This window comes from Hypanus sabinus, chromosome 24, assembly GCF_030144855.1.
Source record: "Hypanus sabinus isolate sHypSab1 chromosome 24, sHypSab1.hap1, whole genome shotgun sequence".
Classification (NCBI taxonomy): Eukaryota; Metazoa; Chordata; class Chondrichthyes; order Myliobatiformes; family Dasyatidae; genus Hypanus; species Hypanus sabinus.
In genome coordinates, this window is record NC_082729.1 from 13,365,349 (window position 1) to 13,383,093 (window position 17,745).

Sequence of the window (17,745 nt, forward strand, 5' to 3'; positions counted from 1 at the left end):
AGAGAATTGATGTAGTTTTAAATACAAAGGGTGGTCACCCCAAAAATTGATTTGATTTAGTACTTTTACTGTTTACTACTTTTCAGCTATTTAGTAACTTTTCATTATTTTTGAAAGTACTTCGGTTTACAGAACTTATTTTATGAGTCCTAGAATTTTGCACAGCATTGTAAATTGTGAATATTAACGCACAAATAATTTAATTAGAATTACTACTGCCCATACCACAGAAATCATAATTTTTTAAAGTGCTATTTTCAAAATCCTAGAAGCTTGCCAAGTTGACCAATCTTGCTTTTTGATCCCAATTTAACTTTCCTTACTATTACAGAAAACAAATATTATTTTATTTCCACAGTACTGAACTTTTTAGTCTGATGGCGCCAATGAATAACATGACCAAAGGTGGCATCCTTCAGACAGTTCACAAAACTACTTCTTTTACCACTTCTTCTTTCAAAGACGACTCTGCTACTCATTGAACCTGTGATTTACAGCATGCTGGAGTGTTTTTGGGCCGATTGAGCGATCTGGTACTTTGCTGTCTCTGAGGAATTCGGTGAGGTTCTGAGCAAAGTCTGAGCCCTAGAGGCCAAGAAGCCTGGAATGGGGCACGAGCCAATGACTGACTCCATTTCTCGCCGATTTAAGCAGCGAGGAAGATTGAAGTCAACAAGGCCGAGAGAGGAAGGCAAGCGGGTGTTGAGCACCGCCCGCCTGCGTTTGATCAGTCGCTCTCTCCCTGTTGCTCGATGCTGCTGGAACCTTGGGTCTTGGGCAAGGTTTAACTGACACGGTCCGCGGATTGGACTCTGTTGTTCATGTTATGAAGTGTTTCTGGTTATTCCTCCTTTTTATTGCTATTTTGTGCAATTTTGATCATGGTGGACTGGCTCTGCAGCCAACAAATGACACAACGCTAAACTGAACTGAACGTTCCTAGACTGTTTCAATTACTCTGTGGTTTGATGTTTTTTTGCTTGTTTTTTTTTGTCATTTGTTCGATTGGTTCTTTTTTTCCAGCATGTTGGGTATTTGATGTTTTCTTTTAACAGGTTCCATGGTTATTTTTGTTTTTTGGCTGTCTATGGGAAGATGAATCTCAGAGTTGTATATTGCATATATGCTTTGATAATAAACATATTTTGAATCTTTGAAAAGGCAAATATCAATTTGGTCTTTTATTTCAATGACTGCAAAATTCCAAACTGGATTAAGTTCAGGCAAGGTACTAATACAAATTGGTGGTAAATTGCTGGGGGGGGGGGCTGTGGTCTGGGAGTTGAAAAAAAGTCATAGCAGGGACCGAGAGTGCACCTTTACAAAGACCTGTCATTAAGTCTACTTGGCCGAAAGTATTACTGGGTCCACTCATGCAATATGTGGCAAATGTAATCAGGCTCTGTTCGTGTAGAACTCATGAAATCTGACAGAACAGTGTGGGTTCACTATCTGTGGCATCAGTTATTTAATGACTCACCAATGGCCACCTTCATGGATAACTTTCTATAAGTAAACAACACATTGATAGAAAGGAGACCAGTGAACATTGGTTTATTTCCCATATGTTTCAATGTACCATGGCAGATTCTGTGACAGCCTATGAGGAGAAAATTCATTAAATTAACTTATTAAATTAACTCATTTTGGGATTTTGTAAGCAGCACTATAAGTACAGTTATAAAGCAATAATTGGTGTATTTCTGTTTTGTGAATGAAAAGTCACTACTTTTGAATTGGAGTTCAAAGAACAATATTTAACAAAACTTTCTCAAAACTTACCAATTTGACAAGTAACACTGCATGATTTATAAATGTGTATGATTGATTGGTCAGCAAAGCTGTTCTATTAATGGAATCTGGAAGGTTGGAACATTATTGTACTGTATCCAGGTAATTCTACATCAACACCCTAGGGTGATCTGACAATAAACATGTTTTAATTGATCTAATTTTAAGTATCTCTTTATGCATACTGAGTACTCATAACTTCAAGCCTCCACTTGGGGGCAGCACAGAGGCATAAGTGGGTGAGCACAACACTTCACAGAACAGATGGCCTAGGTTCAATTCCCACTGCTGCCTATAAGGAGCTTGTACATTCTTCCCCTTGACCGTGTGGGTTTCCTTCCACAGTCCACCTACCAGTTAATAGGTCAAGTGGTCATTGTAAATTGTCCTGTGATTAGGCTAGGATTAAATCGAGTGGCACAGCTTGAAGAGCCTATCCCACGCTGTATCTCAATAAATAAATTCTTACAACATAAACACAACACAATTTACATTTAATGGAATTAAATTCCATCAGCCATTGCTCTGTCCATTTTACCAACACATAAAACTATATTAAAGAGAGACCAGCCTTTCACTGTACAGTACATCTTACCCTGAAATAGCTACTGGCATAAAGAGCAGCAGCTTATTTTGACAACATTATGTGCAGTTTATGTAATTAGCTAATCAAGAGCTTGTTCAACTGGAGCTTGTGAATTAGTCATCTTTCAAATTCACAAAATTAACTCAATGAATGAATATCATCTGTTTAGATTTCTGCTGCATTAAATGAACAGATTGACTGTGAGAAAATGTTGCAATTACTTTCTACTTGACTATTGTTGCAGGGATAGATGAAATACTTTACCAATCATTTTTTGTCAGATTGCAGAGGATCTTCCGTAAGTGTCTGCCAAGATTTGGCACAAATCTAAAATGCTGACAAACTTCTATAGCTATGTAGCAGAGAGTATATTGACTGGCTGTCTCACAGCCTGATATGGAAACAACAATGCCCTTGAAAGAGAAATCCTATAAAAGCTAGATCATAGGTAAAGCCCTCCCAACCACTTGGTACATCTAAATGAATCGCTGTCATAGGAAAGCAGCATCCATCATCAGAGACTCCCACAACCCAGGTCATGCTCTTTTCTCACTGCTGCTATCAGGACTCATACCACCAGGTTCAAGAACAGTTACTACCCCCTAACCATCAGGCTCCTGAATAGATGGGGATAAGAACACACACTTGGCCATCCACTGAGATGTTCCCTCAACCAATGATCTCACCAAGGATTCTTTATCTCATGTTCCCGTTATTTATTGCTATTTTTTTATATTTGCAGTTGCTCAGTTTGTTGTTTTCTGCACTCTGGTTGATCTTCATTGATCCTGTTATAGTCACTATTCTCTAGATTTGCTAAGTTGGCCCACAGGAAAATGAAACTCAGGGTTGTATATGGTGACATATATGTACTTTAATAATAAAACTTATTTTGAACTTTTAAAATATAGTAGAACTTAGTCAACTGTAGTGATGATTCTTCAACCTTTGAATGTTGTATTATAGTTTGGTGTCTTTTGCTTTTTAAAAGAGATTATTTCAGTATAGTATTTCCCTTCAGCATGTACATGCTCAGAGAAATGTTAATTATTACTTAAGCTTCTGTGCTGCTAATTTTACATGGGGTGTTATTTAAGCTAGAACAGTAAGAAAATGAGGAAGACTGGTGAATCATTAAATACCACGTGCAAGAGGGAAAGTTACTTGAAATTGCAGAAGCACAATGAGATTAGTAGTTGCTAAATGTGTCTACACTCAAAACTGCAACTACATTCAAAAATGAGATGCTGGTAAATAATAAACTGCAAGTCCAGGTGTTCTATATGCAGCAGGAGTAAATTATTCTGATAAAATTTTAATAATAGTAAGTACTTTACTGATCCCGAGTGGGAAATTCTTTCGTTATAGCAACATTTAAAAACACACTTAGCAGTGTGCAGACTTAACTAATAATAAAGTACAGAATAATAATAGACAATAATTTACCAATGTGCAATAAATGTATGAAATAATGAAACAGACTATTGTACTGTGCACAAACACACACATTTCCAGCATCTGCTGATTACTCTATTGTACTATGATGTGTGCTCTCCTGTCACATGGAGATGAACTGTTGTACATGCTTATTGCATTTGGTAGGGAAGATTTTCTGTAATGATCCTGGTGACTGCGGAGCTGAATGAGTCTGTTTGAAAGGGTGCTCCACTGCTTATTCAGAAGGTCATGGAGAGGATGTGCCTGATTGTCCATAATGGATAACAGTTTGTTTAGTGACCTCCTCTCCCCCACTAACTCAGTCCTTTTGCATCACCAGCACCGATGCTGCTCCCCCAACATAAAGCCGCAGAGAAGACTACACTCACTACAACCGACTGGTAAAAGATCTCCAACATCCTGTTGCACATATTGAAGGATCTCAGCCTCCTGAGAAAATCAAGTCTGCTCATCCCCTTCTTGTAATTAGTGTAAATTCATAAACTAATATAAATGAGTTGTGTTGAGAGAGTTTATGATCAGATAGGTGAGGGAGAGATTTAAACACAAACTGAGTGATAACTTTACCCAAAGGGTAGTGAGCACCTGGACTGAGCTGTCGCAGGAAGTGGCCGAGGTGGGTACAACTGCAACATCTAAGATGCATTTGAAAAGGTACATGGAAGAGAGGGGCCTGGAAGGTTATCGTTCAGACGCAGGCAACTGGGACTAACAGGGAAGCTGTGGCTGGCATGGACTAGTTGGGGCTGAATGGCCTCTTTCTATGCTGTATTACTGTGACTAAGAGATTCTGCAGATACTGGAAATCTTGAGCAAACACACACACAGTGCTGGAAGAACTCAGCAGGTCAGTCAGCATCTATGGAGGGGAATAAACTGTTGACATTTCAGGCCTGGATCCTTCAACAGTTAAGTGACTATGTTTTCTCCATAGGAAGTTTATGAGTAATCAATAACTTTTTAAAAAAAAAGGATCTAGTACTTTCCTAGCACACATGATGAATAAACTCTTCTCAGGAATTATAACTGACGCTTCAATGACAGACTCTGCCATGCCGGAGTTTGTCATCGAAACACTAGATATAATCAATACCTGTACCCAGCTGGAAGCCCGAGAGGAGTTTATTAATCATTAGTTTGGTTTCAAACAAGAGTACCATATCTTTCCTGAACACTCTCTGAAAGGCTACCAATACTACAGAAGAATATTTTCTAAATTAACTGATTTAAAGAAATCAGATTAATATTCAGCAACAGATGTTCTCTTACTCATTGTACAGTATTAGCAAACTGCTCATTGTGGTGAGGTTACATTAAACCTACTAGGAAGAAAATGACTGCACTATTCTTACATGGAAAGTGCATTTAGTATAACTTTGATGCTTTACAAGACTGGTAATTGTATGAGCCACAAACTGAGCACACCAAGTTGAAAGACCTGCACATCTGAAAGCCTGTGTCCAAAAGAGAGTGCCTCCCGTATGAAGGGGGCCAAATCGATTCACCACGCGATTGATCGGCTGCACGCGCACTCCCTATATTCTCGTTATCAATCTGATACGGTTGCTGCAAGAAACAGTACAGAGTTGTGAGCATGGCATAGTGCCTCCCCTCTATAGACTACTCGCCATCTCAGAAAAGCAGCTAGCATAATCGAAGATACTACCCACCCCAGATATTCTCTCTTCTTCCCTTCCCATCCTGCAGAAGATACAAAGCATAAACAGGAGAAAGTTTGCAGAGGTTGGAAATTCAAAGCAAAACACACAAAATGCTAGAGGAACTCAACAGCTCAGGCAGCATCTACGGAAATTAATAAGCAAACGACGGTTCAGGTCGAGACCCTTCTTCAGGACTGGAAATGAAGGGGAAAGATGCCAGAAGCTATGATGGCACTAAACAGCAGCTTCTTCGAGCTCAATTGTGGTAACAGCTTAATTTCTACCTTTAATATCTCTTTTATTTCCTATTCAAGGTGGATGGGGTTCTGTCAGTGCCCTTGACCTGCAGCTGCACTCAGAACTACGGTTCTTTACAGTGATGGTTCCCAATCCTGAGGCTCACCGACCAGCCATTTGTCGATATCCCAAGGGCACGACCTAGAAGACAAGTGTGCCTTCTGCTTTCTGAAGCTTTGCAGCCCTGTGGATGAGCCAATTCTATGCTGGTGCCACTGAACGAAGCACCGCGGAAGATAACAGAACATCAGGAACAGCAGATCAGCTGTCGGAGGGCTCTGTACTTGGCGAATTGCTCTTTCCCTGTTTTTCCCTCATTGGTGGGGCAGAGTTTTCTGCCAATTCTTTAGTCGGGGAACTTGAAAAAAAGCAACGTGGCAGATTTTAACACCATAAAATCAGCGAGTTGCTTGTTTTTGTTGGTCTCCCCTCTTGCTGTTTGACACCTCTCTGCTTCTTTATTAGGGGGAGAGAGAGACCGTGGCATGTTGAATTGGTCGGGTGAATGATTAGTTTTTCTTACTGCAGATCATGGTCTCTCAGGGGCTTTCCCATTACTTATTTGATGAATGGTGCACGTTGATGCTTTTTTGCTGAAATAAATAAGGGAGGGCCAGTGTTGACATTTGCTGCTGCTTGTGCATGGGAGGGGGAGTAGGGGGCTTTGGGGTTCTAGCATTTTTACTGATGTTCATTCTTTGGGGTACTCTTGTGTTTTCATCTGTGAAGACCAAGAATTTCAGGTAGTACATTGTATACATTCTCTGATATTAAATGGAACTACTGAACTTTTGAATTAAAAGGTGGGGGGAGGGGAAGGAGGCCAGCTAGAAGGTGACAGGTGAAGCCAGCTAGGTAGGAAAGGTAAAGGACTGGAGAAGAAGAAATCTGGTAAGAGAGTAGAGTGAACCATAGGAGAAAGAGAAGGAGGAGGAGAACCAGGTGGTGGTGGTGGTGGAGGAGGAGGAGGCGGTGGAGGAGGAAATGAAGACGACAAAGATGTTTAGTCATCCCAAGTGGGAAATTCTTTTGTTACAGCAGTAACATTTAAGAACATACTTGGCAGTGTGCAGACTTAACTAGTAAAGCACAGAATAACAAAATACGCAATAATAATTTACCAATTGCAATAATATGCACTAATAATGTACAAAATAATAAAACAGAGACTATTGTGCTATGATGTGTGTTCTCCTGTCACACAGATGAACTGTTGTACATGCTTATTGCATTTGGTAGGAAAGATTTTCTGTAACGATCCTTGTGACAGCGAGTTGAATGAGTCTGTTTGAAAGGGGGCTCCATTGCTTATTCAATCGGTCGTGGAGAGGATGTGCCTGATTGTCCATAATGGATAACATTTTGTTTAGTAACCTCCTCTCCACCACTAACTCAAAAGAGTCCAGGTTGTAGCCAAGGACAGATCCAGCCTTTTTGATGAGTTTATTTAGTCTAGACCGATGCTGCTCCCCCAACATAAAGCCGCAGAGAAGACTGCACTGATCTTGCACCTTACTGTTTACCTGCACTGTATTTTTTTTAGCAGGTTTTGCACTTTACACTGTATTGTTATTGTTTTACCTCAATAATTTGATCTGTATGCAGGAGAAGCTGTTCACTGTTTCTTGGTACGTGTGACAATAATAAACCAATACCAGTCTTTTTCCTCAGGTAAGGGTCGTCTAAAACCAGTGGGCAAAGGCTCAAGGTGAGAGGGGCAAGATTTAAAGGGGACTGAGGGGAAATTTCTATTATGCACACAGACAGACATACAGGGTAGCGCATATATGTAGCAGACTGCCAGTGGAAGTGGAGGAGGAAGAAACAACTACATCATCTGAAAAAGACATTTAGACAGGTACAAGGATAGAAAAGATTTAGAGGGACGCAGTCAAACATAAGCCAGTAGGACTAGCTCAGGTCAGCAACTTGGTCAGCATGGAAGTTGGACTGAGGGGTTGTTTTTATGTCACACAGCTCAATGACCAATGGTGATCAGAATTATACTCTGTACAGTTCTGACATTCCATTAAAAGTACAAATTGCCTTGTCTGGCAAAAGCTGCACTTGTTTTCAGCTGCTGAAACAAATTGCTAGTGCAAACATCAGTATCTGTGCAATGCCCAGTTCTTTACAAATTCTGGCTGCCTACTTATACACTGCAAAAACACTATGTCAACATCCATACCCAGACAAATGAACTGAAAAACTGCCAAGCTCTCTTTTCTGCAAACTCTATAGCTGCCATTGTATACTTTGAAAGTGAACTGCAGCCACTAATCTGTTCAGGCAAACACAAGCCAAAATGCAAGTACTAGTTAGTCTAGCCCTTTCTCTTTCTCGGCGTTTCATTTAAGGTCTTGGCCAATACAAATTCAATGCCTCCATGCATCTTATTACTGCAAGAACAGCCAGAAGATGTAAACCACCTAATTGATACTTTAGTATCACACAACACCTAAATATGTTAGATCATTGACTTTAAAAGGCAATTTAACAAAGCTGGTGTAGGTAGGAGTCAGAACTCTCCTATCACAGTAGCTCAAGAGTCTAAACACTGTCGGCTGGCGGTGTAGAGCCATCTGCGAGGCAAGTGGTCCCGGGTTCGAATCTGGCCAGCTCCTTGCATGCTTCCACCCGTGCTGGGTGGAGCATCAAGCTGGCAACTTGGCCTCTCAAAAAAACAGACAAAAAATGCAAAACAGCAAAGTAGCTGCCTGATTTGCTACAAGGTGCAGAGAGGAAGACTCTAAAGAGCAGTCCAACTCACATTTACCAGCAAACTCCACCCAGCTCTGTCAAGATAGATAGTCAGCATCTTAAAATGTCCTCCCTTAATCTGTCTCCAGAATCAAATGGCTGTTCATTAATTATATGAACACCAGCATCTAATGAGCTGGAAAAGAATAATAAATTAATCAGCAGTGCAACAAGTTTAGAAAGTAATTTTATGCTCAGCCTTAAAAAAAACCTTAGGGGCCAGAATTTTAATCTCTGTGCAAAACACAAGTCTTTCCTCTGGCCCCTAATCTAGCTCACACTTTGATCCTCACCCCAGTTCTAAAGATGTGTGGTCTGCTGATCTTACCACAGGTGACAACAACCAGGGCCCTGGGGTCGCTGGTGTTTAGAGCAGCAGTGAAAGTCCTCCAACTGCCTGTATAGAAGGATTCTTCATTGCCTTCTTTCTTTCTTTTTCAATCTTTTTATTAAATTTCATATATAAAGAAAAACATATCGTAATATTGAATAGGTTATAAATGCACTAGACTTGAAGTTAAATAAGTAATAAGATAACAGTATCTTATTAAAATATCAGAAAAAAAAATCTTACAATAATCAATTAAACCTATATTGATTATACATGAGAAAGAATAAGAACAGTCACCAAAAGAAAAAAATATATAAAAATGCAAGAAAAAATGTATATTAAAAAAAATAAACCTAAACTAACATGGGCAATAATAACATTTTATATGTATATGATAGTGTCAAAAACTCCGGAACTCCATACCAGAACAAGAATAAAAAGATAAAAGGTCTGGAAGAGGCCAAATTAATTCATATGAAAGTGTCGAATGAATGGTCCCCAAGTTTCTTCAAATTTAATTGATGAATCGAAAATAGTACTTCTAATTTTTTCTAAGCTCAGAAAAGAAATAGTTTGAGAGAACCACTGAAACATGGTAGGAGGATCTACTTCTTTCCAATTTTGTAATATAGACCTTCTGGCCATTAATGTTGCAAAGGCGATCATTCGTCTAATTGAAGGGGACTTCATTGCTGTTTCCATAACAATTGTCTTATGACCAGTCAGGGTTGGTAGCCTCGAGCTGAATCCCAGAAACTAGAGGACCGGTGGAGCACTCTTAGCCTGGCCTCTACCCTTTGACCTGTTTTGCAAGGGTGACCTTACCAAGAGCACAAGGCCCTGACTCCAGCCAACATAGCTCTCCAGGTCATTGAGGCACACAAGCCTCCAAACCCTACGACAAGGTTGTGATCTTCTTGGAGGAACCAGGGAAGGCAGATAACCGATTTGGTGGGGATGTTCTCTTTCACTGTTTGTGATGGACTAATCCCAAGCTCTAGCTTCTCAATACTCATCCAAATATTCATCTCCAACATGCGAGGACAGATGTCACAAATTGGGTTGGGGTGGTGGGGGTTTATAGATTTTTTTTTTGAAGGCAGCCTTTAAAAACATATTTTAAGCATTTCCTTGGTCCACCTAGTAATCTTTTAACATAAGAATCCAGCCCATTTAGAGTGCTTTCTGGCAGGCAGGTGAATAAAGAGTAGAACTGAATGTTATCACAGCCTGGATGATGGGGATGGCGACCACAGAAAACACATTCACTTAAACATTCCAGTGAATTCAATTACAAGCTCCTAGGGACAGAGACAAAGATTCAAGGGCCTGTTCAAAATCTTTTTGAAGGAATGTAACATTCCCACAGATTCTTGAGAATTCATGAACCACTACCAAACTGAATGGCCATACATCCAGAGGTCACACCAGCCCTGCACATGACTAATGACTGAGCAAACTAATGCTGTGTCAGCACTCATGTTGATGCAGCAAATCAAATGGGCACTGATGAGCCAAGCAAAACAGAGGATCAGCGAGAGAAAAACAATCATATTGGTCAGGAGTTCCCAACCGGGGGTCCATGGAGATCCCTCAGTTATTGATAAGGATCCACAGCATTAAAAAAAGGTTGGGAACCCCTGATATTGGTGAAGGGCACATCTGCAACAGGAAAACTTTACTGGTTTTCAATTAAACAAGAAACACATCAGGTTAGTCTCAGGAGATAACAAGACCACTCAGGTTTATCTTCAGCTAATTCAGCAATGGCCTGTTCCCTGATAAGTCAAGGCACAAGTTCAGTCACTACTCCTCATACTGCCATGGCCTGGAGTTGTCCAGATCATTCATGTCATATGGATCAATAGAGGGAGTGGAAAAAGTCTTTTACAGTGGAGTAGTAAAACACATGCAGACTGGGATACACAAGCTGACAGAAAGTAGAAAAGCTCTATTTTACTTCCTATAGTACCAGACAATCACCAACTTAAATCTGGAAGCCGAAACCACCAAACCTCATTATTGAATGAAAGAATCAGAGAGAACAGAACAAAAAGCAATAAACTGTAGATGCTGGAAATCAGAGAGAAAAGCAAAAAACACTATTAAAATCAGCAAATAAAGTTTGTGGAGGAGAAAGAGAATCAACTTATAAGATTAAAGCTCTTTTATCAAACAACATTTTACCATTCTAGTAACACCCACATTCCTAGAATTAAGTTGAGAGATCTCTCTTAAACCACAAAGACTCGTATTACAAATTATCGTCGTATCTCTTTCTAGAATATTGCTATTCTTTAGTAATGGGGATTTAAAAAAAATAATTAACACTCAAAAGGCATTTTCTCTAATTCGCCATTTTATAAATTATTACGGGTCCTCCCCAGTTTATGACAGGATTCCTTCCATTGCTGTTCATAAGCTGAATAGTTCACAAGTCAGAAATGTGGCATGTGGCAAAATATTTAAATAAAAATGTAGCTAAACTGCTGGCAATGAGTAATTAAACAAGGGTATTTAACACAAGCAGATTTCTCTGTGAGATGCAATGATATTGCTGAAAATTCAGTGTGTACATGGCAGACGTTATCTGCCACATGGCAGCAGCAGCTGGCAAATACATCCCACCAGTTTCCCATATGCTCAGTCGTATGTATGGGCTGTACATGAATTGGGCATTAGTAAACCTGGGGAGGAACTGTCGTTATCTTACTGCTCACTGGAGGTGAAAAACCTATCAAATAATACACCAAGTAAAGATTTTATATCATATTCCAGAAATATTTTCAACAGAACACTCCTAGCATTTGGATTACTACTACTAATCTTTCACTGATGTGGAAAATGAATTATCGGTTTTGTATAGTTGAAATCCCCAACTACAAATACTCTCAAAACCGTTTAAAGAATGACGCTCAAGAGACAAGCAACTAGTCTACAGACTCTGGCGCAGTGGTTTAAATGCATGCAAGCTCAGATGAAATGGATTGACGTTACCTCCTGCTAAATGAATTTTGTGCACAAATCTTGCACTCAATTTTTTAAAAAGAGAAATGTACATACTAGCACTATTGTTTAATGCTAGTTTCAACCCAAAGTTTTTATTAAAAACTTTAATTTGAGAACATTTCAATTGATGCTTTTTTTCAAATTCTAACAAAAGGTAATGTCTGCTTGCAGGGACATAATCATTCACTGACAAGCCAGAATAGTGATCATCAGCAGCCCAACGAAATTCAGGAAGCAGTTTAGTATTAGTAAATTCTGCCTGTGCACGTTCACATAAAGTACAAGGTTCTATCCCAGTAATGGAAAATTCACTGTAGCGCTACCAGTTCAATCCAAATAATAATAATAGCCAACTAAGCATATCATAATATCAATCTTAAATAAAGATCAGCCATAGCAATGTTTTCTTTGTACCATCATAACTGTTTTGTCTGAGGGGTATAACTACGTCTGCTCCATAACACCAACAATGGAATCCAAACCCATGAATTGCCTTCCACTATAAAACATCTCCTGTACAAATAATAGAAAGCTGAAGTAATTCTGAAATGTTCAACCATTCTCGTTTATGATGTGACAGATGTTACATGTTTACATTTCAAGAAACCAATTTGTAGGAGCCATCCATGTATGTTTTCTTGTCTGTCTGTATTTTGTGTTTTTATTACGGGTTACAGCAATTTGTCACGTGGGTTTAGGCGTGGTAGAAGTAAATGAGTGTAGTCATGTATTTACCCTTTGTGTTAGTTTAGAGAGGGGGTGAGTAGGGAATGGACATATTTTTGTTAATTGCTAATTTCACTACGCTACACTAGCTTTGTTAGTTTTTAATTGTGATATTTGATTGTTCATCTTTGCTGGTTTTGTAATAAAGGATCAAACGTACTCTTTTCGAATTGAATGCAATTAATTGGAAGCATGTTAGTTTCCTCACTCAGTCTCTCAGCAGTTTTGGGCTCGTTTTCCAAGTAGCCACTACACAACTGACAGGCTTACAAGTTATCTATTTATTCTCTATAACACCAACTGAATGACAAATTGTTTCTTGAAATTGCCATCTGGTAAAGTGTAGTAAAAGAGTCAAAATGACTACCTTACTCAGTAGACTATCCAGTGCTTGGACAAATTGAACATCAGGCCAGACGGGACTGAAAATCAGGGTGTCGGGACCGGAGGCGAGGGTCAGGGCTGGTTCTGCTCCATGACGTTTTACTCCACTCTCCTGGGTGCTGAGGCTGGATTGTGCTCCAGCTGCTCTGGGATTAGTGTTCGCGACAATTTGCCCCTCTGTGTGATGAACTGAGACAGACTATGGGCCTACTCCAGCTGCTTTGAGCTTTGGGTTATAGACTCAGTTTCCTTCTGAATTATTTGCATGATTTGTTTTTTTTAACCCCTTTCTCTGCGCATTGGGTGCTGGCCTTTTTTTTAAAGTTGGGTTGTTTCAGGTTTCTTGTTGTGAGGCTGCCTATAAGCAGAAGAATCACAAGGTTGTATGGTTTATAAATAAGAGAAAATCTGCAGATGCTGAAAATCCAAGCAACACGCACAAACTGCTTGAGGAACTCAGAAGGTCAGGCAGCATCTATGGAAAAGAGTATAGTTGACATTTCGGGGAGAGACCCTTCATCAGGAAATACTTTGATAATAAATGTACTTTGAATCTTTTAGTATTTATATTATCACTAACCTGTTAGCCGTTTTACCTATAAACACGCAACTCAGAAAACCACATAACAGAGTAATCAGGATGAAGTAGCCAAAATTACATTTTACCATGCATCCAATTTGTGAATATTTACATGCAAATTATGCACTGTTCTTGTGAGTCTAAGTTATATATCTCTTTCATTTCTTGGATACTAATACCAATGACATTCCATGTGAGGAACACTTACTTAGATGCAGGTGGAGAAAGGAAAAGTTCAAACTGTAAAATTAACTTAGAAGGCCTCCAGCAAATTGAACAAACTAAGCACAGTGAAAGGCAAAATAAACGTGTACCCCCCCCCCCCTTACGAATGTTCACTTTAGGCCACTTCGCTTTTACAAAAGTAACCTGTAAAAGTAACCTACATTAGTAACTGGTTTTCGCATTACCAAGAATATTTTCGCTTTTACAAAAAATTTTCCCATATAAATTAATGGTTCTTCGCTTTATGCCATTTCGGCTTAAGAAAGGTTTCATAGGAATGCTCTACCTTTATAAAGGAGGGGACACCTGTACTACAGATAATGGGAGTCTGGAAAGAGTCAGGGCAAGTAGCCTCTGTGGAAAGAGAGAAATAGAGTTAGGGCTTCAGTGATTTTTGGTTATGATGGAAGATTATCAATCTGAAGCACTGACTAATTTCTCACTTCATTAAAACTGTCTGACCCACTGAGTATTTCCAGTATTATCTACAACAGATTAAGTGGCACCAATTAAGTACATGCGAAGAAAGTAGTGATCTATACTTCCGGCTGCTTCTCAAAAAAAACTGTTTTGTGCCAAGTATTCAGGATCATAAATAAAGTCAGACCAGGACTACAAGAGTCAGCTGTATGTAATGGGATGGGTTCATGGAGGAACTGGAATGAAGGAACTGAGATGATAATCACCAAAGATACATTCAGTTGAATGCTATTAAATAAGCTATACTACAAAGATAAAGATAAGATTATTAAATTACTCTTGTGAGGTGCCTAAAAAAGGGAATGAAACACCAAGGTTAATTCCTGGGAACGAGAGGGCGATCCTATTAAGAGAAGCTAAACAAATTAGAACACTAATCCTTAGAATGCAGAAAGAACACCGTCAATCGTACTGAAATACAAGACGGTAAATGTCAAGATGACGGTGGGGACATAGTTACAAGATAAGGAGGCAATGATTTAAGACTAGCATAATACTGGCTGGCGAATCTCTGGAATGCACCATCCTAGAGGGTTACGAAGGCTAGATCATTCAGTGTAAAGAACAACCAGAGAATTGAGAGCAATGAAAACTAGTGCAAAAGATGGTACCTGAGTAGATCAGCCATGACCTTACTGAATGCCACAGCAGGTTTGAGAGTCCACTGGTCGATTCTTGCTCCTATTATGTTCTTAAATTATTATTAAGAGATACAAAAGGAAGCCGTTTTCTAGCACAAATTATCCTGACAGAGGTTGTTCAAGACAGGAGGAAAGTAAACCTAAAAACCAAAAATCCCTGTATTTTCAAGGATTAAACAAATCTGATAATCTCTCTAGATTGCTCTACAACCTGATCCAGTCTATCCATTCCCATAAATGTTATGTGACTAGTTTTGCTACAATCATGCACAGACATTTACACACGGCGACTGCACAGACTATTTTTCACAAATTTTACAGCAAAAGGAAAGGTGACAGAAATTGTACCACTACAGACGGACCTGAATGTTTATGTACGAAGGTCTTTGAAGGTGGTAAACAGATTGAGAAAGCTATTAATAAAGCATTTCGCACCCTGGGCTTCATGAATAGGCACAGAAAGTAAGAGCAAAATTGTTATGTTGAGCTTTGATAAAAGTGTTTTTGGCCACAACTGGTGTACTGTATCCAAATGTGGTGGCCACACTGCAGAAATGAAAGATTGTAAAGGGGCAACAAGAAAGATTAACCAGAATAGTTCCAGGGGTGAGGTGTCACAGGTACAGAAATCAAAGCTCAAAGTTATAACTGAGTTTATTGTCATGTATGCACAGGTGCAATGAAAATTTTACTTGCAGCAGCACAACATTATATAATTAATATTCACAAGAAAAGCACAGCTGCACATCATTAACATTCACAAGAAATGAACAGTCATAAATTAGTAAATCATAACACCAGCAAGTCTACAGATGCTGGAAAGCCAAAGCGACACACACAAAATGCTGGTCAAGCAGCAGCTACGAAAATGAATAGATAGCCAATGTCTCGGGCTGAGACTCTTCTTCAGGACACAGATTAGTATCTTTGTAGCGGAAACAGTGAAGAGCAGATTTGGCAGAAGTATACAAAATCTTGGCAGTCTTAGATAAGCTCTCATGACAAGCCACACATAGAATGCACTGTATACAAGTTTGTATAAATAGTTGATGGTTTTAAAAGTGCAGGATTACAAGTATAAGGATTGGCACCAACTGCATTACACAGTTAAGAGAAATGACAACCTGAAGAATCCCCATTCAAGCTGGAACAATTCTGTGGCTCTATTCTTGCGTTCACTTGCCCTTACACACTTCTATCTTACAGATTTTTCCAGTATCAAAGTTCAATTATCAAAGTACGTATACAACATACAAACTTGAGATTATTCTTCTTGCAGGCAGCCATGAAAAAGAAACACAATTGAACTGATTTAAAGAAAAACCCCACAAAACAAAGACAACAGCCAATGTGTGAAAAAAAGAACAAATAGTATAAACAATAAAAAGTAAACAAGTAACACAGAGTCCTCAAAAGTGATACCACAGCCACAGAACCACTGAGACAAGTGGTATCTTCTTGAATGGCACATACAAGTGTGCTAGGATCAATGATAACAAAATAAAGTTTGAAATTGTTAGGTCCAAAATGTTAGAAGCCAAAGAAAAGGCATTATTTGTGAGGTTCATGTAACAGATTTGAAAACCACTCAATTATTATTTCTAGGAGACCATACGTATTCATACAATCATTTGTAAGACAAGTGTGGCAGAAATGTTAAATAAACATAGGTTTTGGATGCATTCTTTTTTTACTCAAGATGAAGACAACCAGGTTCATTTTTAAGAAGAAAAATGCAAGGCTTGAGGTCAGCTAATCCTGCAGCTATTTTTACAATGTTAAATGAGGATCCAGAATAGAGCAAAACAGAATCAGTTTGAACTGAAGGTCATTTTCAGTGCTTAGTGGGGATGGAGTGAAGGTTCAGAATGGCATAACAAAGAGCTGTAATATGTGTCAATGGAGATCTTCACCTATACAACCCATTCCTCATTGATAGTCAATTTCAATGGCAATCCCTAATGACAGCAAGAATGACTACAAAGCAGATAATGAACAAAGCTTGGTACAAGGAAACAAACAGTTTTGCCTCACCCTAATTTCAATGATAATAAGCTAAGATAATAAGGTTGCTCTTGGTTGAGCAACCCAATCAAAAGCTTTCGCAGATTTTCCTGGACTGATGAAGTTTAAAAAAAACCTTTATCAAATACATGAAGTCCACTTAAAAGTCCTCATATTCTTCTTGAGACCTTTCCTGGACCTAACATGAAGAATAGGTCAAGACAGACAGACAGACATATTTTGATCCCGAGGGAAATTGGGTTTTGTTACAGCTGCACCAACCAAGAATAGTGAAGAAATATAACAATATGAAACCATAAATAATTAAATAAGTTAGTTATGCCAAGTGGAAATAAGTCCAGGACTAGCCTATTGGCCCAGAGTATCTGACCTCCGAGGGAGGAGGTTGATGGCCACAGGCAGGAATGACTTCCTATGATGCTCAGTGTTACATCTCGGTGGAATGAGTCTCTGGCTGAATGTACTCCTGTGCCTAACCAGTACATTATGGAGTGGATGGGAGTCATTCTCCAAGATGGCATGCAACTTGGACAGCATCCTCTTTTCAGACACCACCGTCAGACAGTCCAGTTCCACCCCCACAATATCACTGGCCTTACGAATGAGTTTGTTGATTCTGTTGGTGTCTGCTACCCTCAGCCTGCTGCCCCAGCACACAACAGCAAACATGATAGCACTGGCCACCACAGCCTCGTAGAACATCTTCAGCATTGTCCGGCAGATGTTAAAGGACCTCAGTCTCCTCAGGAAATAGAGACAGCTCTGACCCTTCTTATAGACAGCCTCAGTGT

General features: G+C 39.3%; 1 protein-coding gene across 5 annotated transcripts in view; it reads right to left on the reverse strand.

The window, feature by feature from the left end:
* LOC132380479 (protein 4.1-like) overlaps positions 1 to 17,745 on the reverse strand; it is a 167,057-nt gene that overhangs the window by 98,428 nt on the left and 50,884 nt on the right. The gene's annotated exons all lie outside the window — the stretch shown is intronic.